The sequence below is a fragment of the Vespula vulgaris genome, chromosome 17, assembly GCF_905475345.1.
Source record: "Vespula vulgaris chromosome 17, iyVesVulg1.1, whole genome shotgun sequence".
NCBI lineage: Eukaryota > Metazoa > Arthropoda > Insecta > Hymenoptera > Vespidae > Vespula > Vespula vulgaris.
Window position 1 is genome coordinate 1,336,489 of NC_066602.1, and position 15,598 is coordinate 1,352,086.

At 30.9% G+C, this 15,598-nt stretch overlaps 3 long non-coding RNA genes across 30 annotated transcripts in view; 1 reads left to right on the forward strand and 2 right to left on the reverse strand.

Moving 5' to 3' along the window:
- Positions 1-15,598, forward strand: part of LOC127070102 (uncharacterized) — a 162,445-nt gene that overhangs the window by 111,852 nt on the left and 34,995 nt on the right. The gene's annotated exons all lie outside the window — the stretch shown is intronic.
- Positions 1-15,598, reverse strand: part of LOC127070103 (uncharacterized) — a 155,141-nt gene that overhangs the window by 98,380 nt on the left and 41,163 nt on the right. The window lies entirely within an intron of this gene.
- Positions 7,113-15,575, reverse strand: LOC127070128 (uncharacterized). 4 transcript variants are annotated; one of them, XR_007784196.1, is made up of 8 exons: positions 15,561-15,575; positions 14,337-14,463; positions 13,723-13,979; positions 13,410-13,583; positions 13,143-13,325; positions 12,722-13,063; positions 8,286-8,485; positions 7,113-8,229 (listed from the first exon to the last, which is right to left on the reverse strand). It is a non-coding gene; the product is annotated as an uncharacterized LOC127070128 (long non-coding RNA). The 4 variants fall into 4 exon arrangements; XR_007784198.1 differs by having other exon boundaries at positions 7,113-8,240; XR_007784197.1 differs by lacking the exons at positions 7,113-8,229; positions 8,286-8,485 and adding exons at positions 8,904-9,725; positions 9,818-9,959.

Here is a 15,598-nt window from a genome sequence, read left to right on the forward strand (position 1 = left end):
GGGAATATATCCCTCCAAAGGATCAAAAGTTAAGCATGTTCAGTAAGAGGATATAATCGATTGCGTTCGGAAAGGTCCTTCAAAGGGAGGTTTGACGGTTCATGCCGATCGTGAGTCAAAGTGGAATTTTTGCTCTAATGAGGGTATACTTTCTCGTAAAAAAGAAGATTTTATCTGGGAATCTTTTTGAGTTACATCTTGCTCCTTAGAAGGATTTAACGCAGTCGAAAAAAGAAAATGAAGATCGATCATACCGTTAACAGTGTTGTTGGATATCGAACTAATGTTAATTTGGGTAGCAATTAGAAAATTATAGATACCATAATAACATTTATTCCAATGCCATGTGTGAGATTAGGAATGGCAAGGAAAATATTAGGGCGATTAATGATAATTCTAAAAAGGAAGTTCGGCGAATCAATGTTGGAAAGAAGAGGAAGAGAAAAGTGATGGAGGAGATGAAGAAGTCGAAGATGGGGATGAAGAGCATGAGTCCACCCTCGTCTACAAAATCGAGATGATACTAAGGTAAGTTTAACTTTCAAAATGATTAAATCTGTAGGGACGTTCGAAAAGTTAAATCGATTTGTTCTACGTTTACGTCACCTTGTCATCCATATTGCATCAATTTAAATTAAGTAATCATTCGATTAAATTGAAAGTAGAAGAAATATTAAATTAATTTTCTTAATTGTTTGTCACAACATTCACATCGTGTACTTCAAAATATTTAATTTGCGTTTTAAAGTAATATTGGAATTCAACGAATTAATTTATTACGAATTAATTATTTCTTGTTAGCACGTTTTGATAACTATTTAATGAAAACGCATATGCGTGTTACAATCTTCTCTCGTTAAATATCTTCGTATTAAACGATTCATCATTATTTCTCTCCGTTCATGAGTGCTCTTCTCCGCGCTTGGATACATCAAGGGGTCAGGAACAAGTGCGCGGTCCGTAAGTGTACATCTGTCTGATTTGAAAAAGAGGAAAGGTATTTTTTCATTTGTTTTCCCCTTATCAAACCACACAAATATCTGGATGATAAAATGCTCTGTACAACTCAATTATCTACCTAAATCCTGCATTTAATTACTCTGTTACATCCTTTGCAGAAACATATACGCGTCGCTGATTTAATTATTCCGTTCGAACGAATACATTTTCCTAGAAATTTGCTCCTGATGGAAGAACTGAAAACGATGATCCATAATACCTCTAGTTATCTAACATTTCATATATTATGTTCCAAATCAATCAATTCCTAGGAAGATATTTTATTTGTCAATTTTTATTTGAGAACTGTTTATTTTTATTACGTATAGCCGAGCACAGCGATTTTTCACTGAATAGACGCACATAGAATCTAACACTTTTATAATTTTCCTGCAACTTAGTAAAGATCTATTATACTTCTTTCTAGCCATCGTTATTCGGTCAATAGATTTACATCGCAAATATCATCAGTTATAAATACTGTAGGAAGAGATTTTCCCTGAGATTACCGTTCCTTTTAAATACAATATTCTGAATTCTACTTTCTTGGTAATGTCAACATTCTCTTCGCACAGAATAAATAAATATGAATAATTAAATACCAAAAAAATTTTCCTCCTCGGGAAATAGATAAATGCAATTCGATTTTTACATAGTGAAATGATCGAAAAGATGAGTATGGAGAATCACATGTGGAATCAAATGGAGAAAAAAGAATCAAAAAGAAAAAAAAGAAATAAAAGCAAAAAGGATAGTTCCCGTAAACGGTAGTATCGATCCAAAATTATTGCTAACATTATGAAGAGATAATCGGGGATATTAGCTTCGTGAATATATAGAAAAGAGAAGGTTAAACGAAACAGCGCATGCTCGAGTCGATATAAGAGATGTTGCTAGCCATCCGCGGAAGTTGAATAAACCGTTTATTCCGTTGCGCATCGTGCTACCAGCAAGTTCCTGCGAGTGTCCAAATAATATTCCAAACAGAAACGAATCAGAATAATATATAAGCTCCTGACCAGTGAAAATAGTGGATAGTATCTAGAAGATTCTGCAGAACACACTATCGGTTAGTAAAATCCTATTTGAATTTTATACCGTTGAATATTAACGTTTTATACTGTATTTTATACAATTTTGTTTTCAATGCTATACTGCTTATAATATACTATACTTTATAATATACCATCATATGGTTTTATAATATACTATAGAAAGTTGTATATCTTATTATTATTTTACACTATACATTACACCGTGCAGGTTTTCTTGGGTATATTATTGTATAATATTAAACAAAATATTATAATTCGAGTTATTTGAACGAAAATTTAGTGAAATATTTGGAATAATATAAATATCACTTTGAATGTTAAATTTGAGACTCCTTTTCTAATTATCGGGTTGTTATAAAAGGGTGTTTGGATCTATGAATCGTAATGCTTCATTAAGTACTACTTGTTTTTTTACAGATAGTTGTAAAAGTTCTGATTATCAATGGAAGCACAATTATATTCCCTATTACTTAGTAAGTTCATTACTTTCTGTTTAAAATTAATTTAAATATTTTCTCTTTTATCTACAACGTTTCTTAATGGAATTTTCTCTATTCTTTTCAGTCGAAAGGAACATTCGATACATCCATTATTTCATATATGTATCGATTTATATTTATATATATGTTCACTTATGCATCTGTTTTTTCTATAATGCCTTACTTACGATGTATATATTAGAGGCAAACTACGAGCGCATATATTTATATTTTTATCTATTATTTCGTGAATTATCTGCGCTGTCTTATTAATTAAGAAGGAAGTAAATAGATGTAAGTTGAAAAAGAAAATTGAAAGATAAGAACGTGAAAATAGATATTTAAATTCAAGAAAAAAAGAAGCGAACGAGTGTGTATTAGGAAAGTGGATCAGTTGATATCGAATTCACATTTTCATATATTTGTTTAGGATACATCATTTGTAATCAAATTATTGATAAACATTTACTTCTTCGGAATATGAGGACAAAATTGGCGAAAAAAAAGAAAATAATTAAAAGTTAATCGAAAACTTGGAATAATTTATTTTTAATCGAGGCAACATCGTGTCCAGACCAAACTTTAAGAAAGAAAAGATAATTAACAATTAAACCGTAGTACCTGAACATTGGCTGCATATTTGGATTCGATAATGGGTTTCGCTAATATTATTCATTATTTTCTTGGTAAGTTGCATCTTATTTAAATTTTATAGTATCTAACGCGAAGATTAATTTTCATAAGATTTTGTTCTTTATAATGCATGCTATGGACAATAGGTTAATTTTATATCCTATCTATAAGTTATATTAGAGACGCTACGTTATGCATTATTTTATACAACTTCATATCCAATACTACGATATATTGTTTTATAGTAGATTATAGAAAATTGCGTAGTTTCTTATTATTTCTTCATGCTATAGTTAACTTATTTTTATTATTATTAGATACTATATTTTACGTGTGAATTATCTTTTACTTGTTGCATAATTTTGAATTATTGTGTAATATTAAACCGAGGAGAAAGGCTAATTAGGGGTTATCGGAATTAGGATATTTCTTTTTAGACATTTATACGATCCAATCGTATAATCGTATATAGAGCCAACTGTTGCGCATCTGTTTGCTATTCCGTGATATTATTCCGTATTTGCTATTTCAATGATACTACCTGTTGAAGAGTCTAACAAACTAGGTGAATTGCTTGTCTGAAACTAGTAATTGCTTGTTTGCCGGTCAGCTAATCAATTAGAATAGAGATGCATGATTCCATGATAAGAATACAAAGAGACGAACGTAGAGACGACGTGTCTTCCGGAGACACATATCCGCAACCGAACCGATTTCCTTTACTTTTGCGATGAGACCTATTAGTTTTCATTTTCAATTATTATACTATCAGTTTGCGTGAATCTAAAGTTCATTTCAGAATGTTTTAAGGAGATTCTGACATTTTTTCTGATAAAAATAAAATTTTGAAAATGGACTCAAATTTTTGCATAAATAATTTGGACGCTGATTAGGTATATTAAAAGATTAATTGAATATTTTTTATATTTTCGGAAGACTGAAGTATGTTTAACAAAAAAAGATATTTAAGGCATCAAAATTTTTTCAGGATCAATATTTATTAATGTCAATATGAAAATCATTCCATTGTAATAGTTCCAATAGAACTATTCGGAAGGAGTAAATTAAAAATATTTGAATGTTCATATATGTGATATATACTATTGATATTATCGTTATTGACATCAGTATTCATATAATGGAGCTTCTCGGAAAAATTAGTAAGACAGATCTATCGAAATAATTATATCGATCTTCGTTTATATCAGTATATGTGTACGTACTTATTTCTAATTTTTGTTCGTAGATGATTGTGATAATTGTTCCTTTTCACGTAGTAATTGTTTCACACGATCGAATCGACGGAGGAAATATAGAAATTTGTATAAAGAGAAATAGAAGGAAAAAGGTTTTTGATGCGGTGTTACCACAGATTGTTGAAAGTTGATATTCCATATGCAAGTCGAAAAGAGTCAATTGCAGAACAGAAGGAAATTATTAGAGAAAAATAATAATGGCTGCTATATACATCCATTCCTGGCAAACTACTGTAAGTAATTTTTCATTTTCTTCATTAACGAGTAATAATTATAATAATAAAATTTGTGAAAATTCTGCTTTAGTTTTCTAATTGGATCATTTTGTAGTCTCACTGATATGGAGACAATGATCACGGCGATTGGCTTTCCATATCATGTTGCATAAAACCAGAGAACTTTAACACTTTTGATCCTAATGGTGCATACGTTGGTGTTTTATTAAGGAAACTTAGTAAAATATTTGCAATAATATAAAAACACGTTTGGATGTTAACATTTAACAGTCTCCTATTTTAATTAATTAGGGTTATTACAAAAGTGTATTTCATTCGATCAATAGTGATAGGATACTACGTCTTAAGAGTTATCATGAATTGTACCTTCCAAAATCTTTAATAATAATAATTTGCTTAATTACGTTTATTCATAGAGGGAGGCACAGCCATTTTCGCTAATTCATTACATTTTTTTACAATTACCTTAAAGAAAAACTTATTCAATTTTTTCTTATGTACACGTAGGTGAATGTAATTTTCTTCATTCTTTGCAGGCGGCAGCGAAAGAACTTCGATGTTTATTCGTCGGAGTACAAAGAACTGATCTGGTAACTCCAAATCTAAAAGTCCAAGTCATTCATTTGTTGATTTTACACGCTACCAACAACTGCCATTTTTAAATTTAAGTCTAATAGAAAATAAATTAAAATTGTTTGATATACCGTCTGTGTTCCATAGCATGTAATGTTTAGCGAAATCTACTATTGCTTAAACAGTGAATAGTTTAACTCGTCGTTCATTTATATCGTTTAAATGAGTTTAAAATTAGCAAAAGTATTAAGTTTGAAGTTTTCACCTTTATAAAGTGAGGCGAAGCGTCAGTCATTCCAATGTTCGTTTTTATTGACATCACACGCAGCTACGAAACTCAGATGCAAGTATTCCAATATGAAAATCATAAATTATTTAAATTTTAGCTTAAAGTTATTTTATGTTATTCGCGCGTTACGATCTTCGTAATATTTAAGCGAATATACTATCGTTTAAATATTACGGTTATGAAAGTAATTCAAAGGGTTAAAAAGTGCAAAGGGTTAAAAAGAAAAATAATTGTTACAAAGTAGCCTGAAAAAAAAGCAAACAAATATGTATTCAGAAAGTATTACAATTTCATATTCTCTATGTTTGCGATATATGTAAACTGGATTTTTGATTTATATTTATTTTTCTCTTAATTTTTCAGAAATTCTCTCAAAAATTTATTAATCCTGCTCGGAAGAAAGATAAATAAGCATAAACTTTCATTTCTTGAATGAATTCTGAATACCTATTTATTTGCTTTTTTCTTTTGTTCTTTTCTTTTTAATTAAAATTCCTTTTTTTAATTTATTTTATGGTTTAATTTTCTTTTTCATCGTAAATTGATTTATATACTTAGAGATGCATACGCCGAGATAAATAGTTTATCATAATATATTAAATATATATGTTGACAATTATATAAATATGTATGTATACAAATGTGTTTAATTGTTATACTATTATGTTATATGTGTGTTTGTGTGTGTATGTTTAAACACACATACACATAAAATCTGTATATAAGAATAAGTGTTATACGAAATTATCGCTAATGTAAGTTTTAACAGTATGTAATAAACTTAAAAGCAACTACAAAAATAGTTCTATGTCCCTTTATCATTAATTATGTTTTAGGCAACTGACTCTTGAAAATAAATTATCCTTGACTAATGCATTCAGATTGATAGATCGAAACAAAAAAAAAATACTAATATGATTTATTTTATCGAGAGCATCTTGTTTAAAATGATATGTACGATACACTTATCATTATGCCGCCTGATCGGGGGCTTATGTATTCTTTTGGATTTTCCCTCTCTTGAATCTTCCAAGAACTTGCATGGAAGACTACTAGATTCAGTATCAACATCTTTAATCCCTTTCAATGAATACAATAAATTCAAGTATCAAATAAAGGTTTTCCTATCATTTATTTCTGTCATTATTTTTCATTCATTAACGAGATATTATGTCATCCACGGTTATCTCCTTACAATGCTACCAATAATTTTGAAATGAAACTACCGTAAATGGTAAACTTTTTTTTTATTTTTATCCTTCTTTTCTCTTTTTGATTCCTTCTCTGCTTTTGATTCCTCCTATCGATCATTCTCCATAACTATATCTTTTCGATTATTTTACTTTGTAAACATTTAATTTTGTTTATCTCCTTTTTGGAGAGTGAACATTTCTTCGTATTTATTTATTGATATTTATTCATTTTTCGAGAAAAACACAATGACATTGCCTAGAAAGTAGCGCCACGTCGATCAGTTAGTCGAATAACGATAAATAAAAAAAAGTATGATAGATCTCTATTACGTTAGGCACTGTATTATATCAGTATTATATTATATCTGTGCTTATGGAGAAATTAAATCATTCGGATAATGCATTCGCAAAATACAAATATTATTTTACTAGAAATATAATAAAATCACTGCTACACTCGGTTATACGTAATAAATAATAAATGATTGCAGAAATATAATTTTTTCATAAGAACTAACTAGTTTAGAGCATAATATACGACATACAGCACAATACAATATACGCAACGTTGTATATAGTGCATAATTAGTTCATTCTTTCGTTCTTCGCTCGGAAATAAATTTTTAGGAAAATCTACTCGCTCGTATGAAAGAATTGAATCAGATACGTGGTGCATTGCTTTTCAAAAGACTTAACTGGCTAGTTAAATGATGCAGTTAAATAATAATAATAAAGTAATTGAATTAATTTTTCGGGAAAAGTATTCGTTCGTATGAAAGAACTAAATTAGTTGTGGTACATCGATCTGCTAATTAATTAATGCAGCTAAATAGCTAATTGAAGTACACTGCCAATCGTATTATCGCATTGCCTGCTTAGTTTAATGAAAGGAGAACGAACGACAAAATACCTTTCCTCTTTTGAAAAAATACGTTTCGTCAAAATAAGCGAGGAGATATACGCACGCACACCCACAGAACCGCGGACATATTCCCGCTTACATGCTCTAGCGCGGATGAGAGAATGTAAGAGCGTAAGTGTGTGGAGAAAGATAATAACAAATTGTTTAACACGAACGTACACGACGATACGTATGGAAGAACGTAACGTATACATGCATTTTCATTAAATCTCAATCGTAAGATATTTGCGCTACGTAATAATTTAGTTCGTCCAAATACCTATATTTCTGAAAAACGTACATTATACATTATTTTTAAGTACATGACGTGAATACTCTGACAAATAATTTGGAACATTGAACCAAACACTTCTTCTCTTTTTAATTATATTGAATAATAATATAAACTGACGGTATAACGATGACACGGTGAGATAAACCTACACTACATATTAACGCATAATTTAAAAGCGTGTCCGAGCTAACGTTATTATCCCGAAGAACAATGAATACTTTGATCGTATATGAAGCTTTGATCATTTTCAATGATAAAGCTGCCTGAGTACCATTTCAGTTCCATTTGAATCCAGATTCCCTTTGCAACGGCAAACAACCCTACGATAAACCTTTCCCATAACACTCCATTATATCCTCTATCTAAAGCCACTTACCTTTGAATCCTTACAATAACGTATATTCCATATCCTCGTATCACCATATGAATGAAGCTTTGTAATACAGCGCTATTTTAATTGACGATTACCTTGAGGCAATACTTTGAGGATCGTCGTCAACACCATTATAAATGTTTGTCCTCTTCTTCCTCTTCTTCCTCTTCTTCCTTGTTAATTGCAACCACGTAATGAAGACGCTATGGAACATAATTATGCGGATCACGTTTGTAAAGGAAATGCCTTCCTTTCGAACCCAGCACGTTGATTATTACTACAGCTAAGAAATAGCAAATATGTTTAGGAAACCGTCGATAATCGTTGATAGTAAAATGCCGCCGATCGTTATTATATAATTCAGTGTCCGCACATAAGATATATGGATATGTATTTTTCTTTTCTTCCTTTTTTTAAATTCGAGCTATAATATAAAGCGGGATGTCATTGCCTAAAAACTGTAACAAGGAACTAAAAATATTAAATAACAACCTTTTTAGATGATAACACTGTGAACAACTTTGAAAGTCAATTTCTTGACATTCCATAATAGATGATGAATATGTTTTTGACGTAGGATTCTTTGAAAATATTCTCTTATAAATGTATTTGTTCCTGTAAGGTACTATCTATTAGGATCATAATAAAAAAGCAGATACTCCTCGTTCTGGACACTTCGCACACCATATTATTTTTATTATGACCAAAAAAGATATTGTTTACATGAACAACATCTTTGGCTGATTTTGTCACATAGGAATTAAAAATATGTATATTAACGCCCGCAAGATATTTTTGTTATGAGAGAATATTAATAAGAGAATTAATTTCGTTTCATGGAATGTGAATATTTGGTAGGGTGAGATCAATAAAAATAAAGCAGAAGCATTTGTAACAATATTCTGTTATGGAATATGGATATGGTAGTAAAATAGAAATCATAATATGTCAAATGAAAAGAGATCGTTAGAGAAGTCTTAATTAATTTCATCTTCTACCTTTTCGTCTGTGAAAGCAATAAAGATGCATAGAATGTAAAAACTCTGTTTGTTCGGCACTCTCTCGGATGTTAACTGTCAGCAAATAGATGGTAATTTTTTGCGCAATCGTGGTCCATCGACTTACGTAATATAATATATCGTGACCGTGGAACTAACTAATATATTGTAATGATATTTAATTTATATGAATTTGTAGATATTGAAGAACATATTTCATTACAAAATATTATCCCTTATAATTTTCTACGATATCTGTAATAAGCTTTGCAGGATTTTCATCCTTATCATCATCTATGAAATTTTTCCTGTTTTCATATTCGGTGGTATCACTATCACTGTTACCGTTCTTTTCTGGATTTATACATGTCTTTTTGAAATTGCTCTTCACTATTTATATCTTATATCATGTAATGTAGTCGTGTTTGTACACTTTGTCATTGTCCTAAAAAAAAAAAAAAAAATTAGTAAATGAATGCGTTGAAAATTTCTTTCTACCTCTAATTGTATGTTACGAAACGACCAAACGATATATACCCAAAGAATATTATTTTTCTGATTTTCAGACTGATTAGTCCAGGGATCTACTTATGTACTCGAAGCTTCATTACGGACTGGTGTCAGCTTTAAAAATCTCTTACTCCAGTTTTAGGATCGGTTGTTTACTTTATCAAATTACCTAACGAACAGAGAAAGAACATTGTTAGCTAGAGAATTGAAATTTAGGAAGTTTAGGAATGATTCTCGTCTATAAAAATCACTCCTTCGTTAACTTTTCAAAAAATATCATGTAAGTGAATACCATATATTTACACACTAAAAATAATTGCTATCTGTATATACTTCAGACGTCCTAAAGAATATTTTCACAACCTATCAATCTGTTAGTACGATTTCAATATTCTCACTATTTCTTCTCCGGGAGAACCTCACACTTATTTAATGAATCTCGAGGAATCATTGTTTCCATCGCAACATTCGTTTATATCATCGCTCTTGGATAAATTTATAAGTGGCCATTTGTATACAATTTATTACATAATTCCAATTATATATTATAGAAATGAAAATAATTCTCTTTACCCATACCATTTTAATGTTGAAGTTGAAAAATCTAATCGAAGAAAGAACACCGTTAGCTGTTGCTCATAGATTAAGTGTTCTTAAATCTTCTGATATTGGTTGATTGCGCCATGATGGTACTATAAATGTAGGTCTGATAATGAATAATCACTATTTTACATGTTTGATTAATATGTTTATTTATTGGAAACTAGATTGGATTAAAATTTCGCTAAGTAGATACATGTCGATGTACTTTAAACGGAAATGAAAGTAGTTAATTTTCTTATGATATCACAATTTTCGTTCCACGTAAATACTACGTAATTCTTATCGTCAACAGTTCTGTCGTAAGAAAATTTTTTCGTCGAAATTTATATCTACTTCCATATTACTTGAAAACATTTTCTCGAAATATTACGATCTTTTTTTGTAAACAAATGCATATTGCTCCAATTATCGAACAGTTCATTTCTGTTATTATTCTAATAATAATAAAAACATGTACTATAATAATAAAAAACATGTATTCGGACAAAATCTTTCGTCATATTTCTTTGCTTCAAAATATTACGTTCTTACCTTTCACGTATTTTCCCTCCAAGGGAACCACACAATTAGTTAATCAAGAAATGGTCAAATTACCAGGATATATGAAAAGAATATCAGTCGGTTTTACAAAAAAGAAGTACGGTCACAACGGTCCGAGGGCTTCTCTGCAATGGCACGCGAATACACCTCGTACGATGCAGTGATATTTGATGGAGTAAACAAGCAATCATAAAACTGAGGAGAGATTTTCGAAGCTAAACTCACTTCGCATTGAAACTTCTAGTGGAATAGATAGATAACTGGACTAATAAGTCAAAAAATCAGAAAAGTAATATTCTTTTGGTTTATATCCTTTCGTGATTTCGTAATATACAATTTGAGACTACCAATCCGTTTACTTACTTATTTCTTTTATTTATTAAGAGAATGGCAAAATTTCCAAACACGAGTGAGTTTCGTATCATAAGTAATACCGAAGAGGAATTCCAAGTAGACATTTATACGATTAGAAAAAATGAATATTAATAGGGAAGAAAACGAGAGAAGTGATAGTGGTGACATCAAGCAAAAAAAAACGGAGAGACCTCATATATACTGCGAGGGATGATAACATGGAAAGAGAATTCATTCAACATTTATCATAGACATCGTAGAAAATTATAAAGGACAAAATTATGATTTTTTTTGCAAAAATATATGATCCCCCCTGTCTCCAAATTCCCTTGTTAGCGGGTTTTGATCGGAACTTAACGATCTGCACTGACGTAATCGTCTCCTAGCTATCATCAAGCACCATCGTATTAAACGATTTATTATTATCTCTCTCCATGCACGTGCGCGCTTCCGTACGCCATTTCAAGTAGGGGCATTACAGCACGTGTCCGCGTACATCTCCTCTATTATTTGGAAAACAAGAAAGGTACTTTTTCATTACTTTTCCTCTCATTAAACCAAGCAAACAATTCGATGATAGGATTAGTGGTAAATGAATTATCTATTTGGCTGTATCATTTAGTACCCTGATTAGGTCTTTTGCAGATCGATGTACCATGACTGATTTGATTTTGATTCGTTTGAATGGGTACATTTTCCTAGAAAGTTACATCCCATTGGAGAATACAAAACAATAAACCCATTATACTCCTAGTTATCTAACATTTCGTATATTATGTTCCAAATCAATTCGTTCCTAAGAAAAAAATCTATTGTTTTGCAAAAGTAAGGATGTATCCAACGATGAATTTAATTGACAATTGTATTATACAGACGGTCTCCAATGGTATGCTTGGTCTGTGACAGGTAAATAAATGATTTTCTTATTATTACAATAAGAAAGGAGCACACTCCATCCCAGCCACCCTACCTGGCGCAGACAGGCGCGCATCAGAGCATACGTAGATGAAGAGAGATAATAACGAAAGGTCCTTGACGATAAGTACGGGAGAACGTATTAGGGACATCCATTATCATGAAATTCCTTTTAAAAGATACTAAAGAGGTCATTCGCGTTACCTAACAAATTATTCCTATCCAAATTTCAATAGCGATAATTGAATATTACGAATATTTTTTACGTACATGTAGTGAATACTATAATAAACAATTTGAAATATGGAATTCAGCAATTCTTCTTTTTTAATTGTATCGAACGATTATTTCATTTAAATCGGTGGAATAACGATGACGAGAACGTGGACGTTCTATTTCACGTATAATTTAAAAGTATTCCCCTGCTAACGTTATTACTTCCAAAAACGATGAATCTTTCGATCGTCCCTGTTGGTTAAATTATTTTGTATGATAAATACAAAGTTCCATTTGACTTACCATGTGACTCTTCTAATGCATGCAACGTCGAACGGCCCTTCGACAAATCATTCTCAGTAGAATCGCATAGACACTCCAGCTAAAGCCGCTCGCGGTTGGAACCTTTGAATGAAGTAAATCCCTCCCACCTCCTCGTATCACCGTCCCACGCTTTATAAGACAGCACCATATTGACTTTTCCAAATTTCGTCGTCAAGGACAAATGTTTTTTCTTCCTTTTCTTTTTCCTATGTATTCCCAATCACATAATGCATACATGAACAATAGCTAACGATGTTTCTGCCTCGCTTAGAATTTCCAACTGCTTTGTAAACCACTCTTCTGTATTCACCATCCAATGTGCTGTATTATAACAGATGAAATTAACATAGAAAAGTGGATAAGGTACGTGGCTAGTTACTTACATCTGATATTTTCGTACCTCCTTTATTAAAATTCAATATTGTAGTAGATGGTTGCTATAGTAATGTTCTAGCAATAGAAACATGTTGTTTTCATACACCAGATAGTAAGGTGCCTCTCTCACCAACTTGAGTTTCAGATTATTGGCAAGATTTGTAATAAATTCGTAAGCAGCATCAGCTACCTCCGCCGTTTTTACCATCTGACACATTAAATGACGAATAACAAGTAACGCAAAATTCTATGAAAAAAATATAGGAAATTTTATTCATTTATTATTATTTACCTCCTCTCCTTCATCAAGCATCTTGTTTCCTATATCGAATATTCTTTATTACAGCAGTTGAAAATTATAAGGATTCTTGATTTATATTAACATAATACCATTAAAATAGCTTAAGGTAAGAGACATAATACCTCACTCATCGATGAAAATACTCTGGTCGCCATGATAAAATCTCTGTAAAAATTCAATAAATTTTTATAAAACGTACCTATGATACAGATTTTATATTCCATATTACACTTTAGAATAAAAAATTTATATCTTATCTCTAAAATATCTTAATATTCGATAAACACAGCACTGATTGATTTACCATTTAAAAATAAGACTGAAGAGAAAAACGTTTTCATTTCCTAATCTGGTTGACGGTCGGATATTTGTCTTATCCACATAGGACATATCGTTTGATGTGTTTCATTTCGGATGTCGAATGTTTAATTATCACGTTGAACGTAGAAATCCATGTATCTTCTTTGAACGTAATTATAATTCAGATAGCGGTCAACTAGGCTCCTCAGCAATACTTCTGGGCTCTTGGAACTGCTTTCATCTTCGTTTAGTCTTGTATATCTATGAAATAAATTAAAATTCTTAGATTGGTGAAGACTTAGGGTAGACGTTCAATTGTTCATTGAAATTGTCCAGTCATCAAAGGTAAATCGGGCCACGCCATTTTTTGCGATATAAAGTACCTTCTACGAGAAACAACAAAATAGTAATTAGGATGTGATTGATCATAAAAATCAGTTTCATTTTCGTAATATAGTATTGAAATTTTATAATAAATTACTAACAAATACAGATAAATTTACTTTATATCGATAAGGAACAAAAGACTAGAAAGAATGAAGAAATTCTACCGTTTGAATTGCTCGTCAGTTAGAATTTGCGACGTATGAAGTATATACATGATAATTAAGCACTTACTTACGTATTACTCGTTCAAAAATTATCGAAAGGATGACTTCTGCAAGCGAGTTCCCTTCGCAAATCGCCATGTTAGATGACTGAGGTAATTTCTGAAGCCATGCGCGATGGAAAGGGTTATTACATTCTATGCAGATAATCAATACCACGTATTACCTGATAGAAAGAGCCGAAAAGACGCGGTACGGGAGGAAATAAATTTCACAATGTACTCCCATTAACTGGACAATAATTTTTTTTTTACCTTCCATTCCTTTCTCTATTTTAACGTTTTTTTCTTTAAAATTTACATATAGAAATTATATAAATAATTTTGCTAATCGGCTATTAATTTTTTCCCGCTTCTATCGTTAAAAATATTCATCTATAAGTATTAATTTGCAGCAAGAAATATTCCTTAAAACTTGTTTCGTAATATTACGTTCTATTCTCTTTGTATTAATTAAGTTAACAAGCTTCTTTCTTTTTTTATTACATAGTGATAATGAATATGTATTACATTAAATCATTCGTATTATTTATTTTCCTTTTCGCGTAATCCATTTGAATGCGTTTTACGCCGGACAATTACAACTTCCTATCCCGCCGTCGAAACAACCGGAAATAATAGTAGTGGGGGAAACGGATTTGTCGACCAATCTCTTTTAATTCGCCTTACTACTGCCCTCTTCTATTAATTACCATAAGAAATAATCCGCCATATAGCATAATTCCATATTGCAATGTTGCTTTTGTTTTGATTAATTCATCGCACTCTCCCAAGGGATAATATTAAATGAAAAGGAATACATTTTTCGTTGTCATTTTTTCATAATAAGAATATCTTGTGAACATTATTGCCGACATTTTTAATTACCACCTGACTAACTTTGGCCAAAAATGTTATTTATGCAAACAATACTTTCTTCCAATTTCTTTTTTCATAATAAAAATTGTATAATCGGCGAAATGATCGTTATGAGAAGTATCTAATCGTCTTTTGAAACTTTCAGTTTTTCCTTAAAATTCATCCACAGTGACGTGCTGTTTTATGTTATAGGTCGAATTTGAAAAAATGAGAAAAAGAAACGTTTCGTTCGATTTATATTGTATTAGTTAAGTTTATCCACGTTTTTCAAAATTTTTTTAATGTTTCTAGGGAATAACAAAAATCATCATGCTGAAAACAATAGCAAGGCATTTCCTTTTGAAATAAAGACGGTGACTCTAACTTATCCGTAATACCTTGTATAACGTGTTCGTCAGATGTTCGATATTAAACA